The sequence below is a fragment of the Ischnura elegans genome, chromosome 8 (genome assembly GCF_921293095.1).
Source record: "Ischnura elegans chromosome 8, ioIscEleg1.1, whole genome shotgun sequence".
Classification (NCBI taxonomy): Eukaryota; Metazoa; Arthropoda; class Insecta; order Odonata; family Coenagrionidae; genus Ischnura; species Ischnura elegans.
In genome coordinates, this window is record NC_060253.1 from 77,189,517 (window position 1) to 77,191,214 (window position 1,698).

Genomic DNA, 1,698 nt, shown 5'->3' on the forward strand with positions numbered 1-1,698 from the left:
GCAAAAATTATCATGGGACCAGTACCCTTAAAATAAAATAATATGCGCAGTTCAGAAGAAGGAAACAATAATAAGTGAAAAAAAACTACGAATTAAGGAAGTCCTGTGCAAAAAAAAATATCACCAAGGACGTAGTTCGTACAAGGACGTGTAATGTACTCTTTACGGTACTAAAAATGATAAGGAAACAATATCCTCGCATTATAAAAGCCCATATGAATGAGGATACGAGCCAAAGATACTCTTTACGGTGCCTTTTACTGTAGTAAAAAGTACCGTAAAGAGTACCTACCGTATACACCTGAAGGCCATAGCAGACTCAGCCGTTGAAACGTTGGGAGAATTAACCCATTACCGCATCCAGTGGGAAGCCCGCGATATTTTTCATATAATATACAACTATACGCCGGGAAAACCTAAACTTCTATGTCGAATGGGATATAAGAATCAATCTTAATGACTATTAAATCTTCAGGATAAAATTCCAAGGGTAGACAGTTTTTTAACGTTCATTTTTTCATACAACCTCAGTGATTTAATAAAAAGTTAAACGCATGCATGAAGAATGATAGGTATTACAAACAGAGAGGAGGAATGATAATCAATTTGGACTTATTCTTCGTCTTGTTTATGGATTTTTATTCTTCCCTCAGTTTTTTATTAATTCCCTGATTAAGGTAGATTTCCATGGAGTACTACAGAAGCAATCTGGGAGCCACGCTTTCCTTCCAGCACTGCCCTCTTCAATTCACTATAAGGCCTACTCCCTTTCAATGCATCTAAAAATCCTATCCTCTCCTTTCCTCAAACCACTTTTACCTAACATGCTACCATCTAAAACCGTTTTCAACATCCCCTCCCCGCTAAGTACTCGCTCCATCCAAACCTTCCGTCTCCTCCGTGTCTCATCTAATAGTTGCCTCTCTTCACCCACCATGTCCAGCACTTCGTTGTTTCTCCTCCTCTCTTTCCATTTCACATTTTCCATACCCACACCTCGAATGCCTCCATCTTCTCTGGTCCTCCTTCCTTAGTGTCCACATTTTCGTATCGTAGAGAGCTACACTCTAGATCAAACTCTTTACTACCCTTTTCCTTAAACTCTTGTATAGCGATCCTTTCAGAACCTCCCTCCTGTTCATGAACGCCTCCTTTGCAAATGCATAGTTGGGACTGCGAATATATGTCTAACCCATGTGATTCATTCTCTTTTATCCATCACGTGATTCTTTCCTTATCTGACGGATGGTTTAGGTACACGTATTGAGCCGACATATTTCTTTCGCAGTAATAATAAAACGCTTCTATATGACCATAAAATTTCGATCCTCAAACTCTTTTATCCACAGCTCTAACGTAGGCGTTTGTTCATATTGCCACCGAACCCCATTGCTCCTATTTTTCATCCTAATCCTCCACATTGTTCGAGAAAGTTGACTATGATTGCGGGCAATGCAGTGTAATGGACAGTAAAGTAGATAATAATACGACGTTTTCTTTGGGAAATTTCACTGCGGTACTCCCAATTCTTTTGGTTACGGGTACTTACTCTTGCCATCAAGCCATTGACAAATAGGTTTCGTGAAAAAAGGGAAAAAGTAATCAAAATATATTTTCTCTCTCTCGGTGATGGAGGTCATAACTTTACTTTCTGCGCCATTAAGCATGGGATGGAAAAAAATATTCTTCAATACTCAT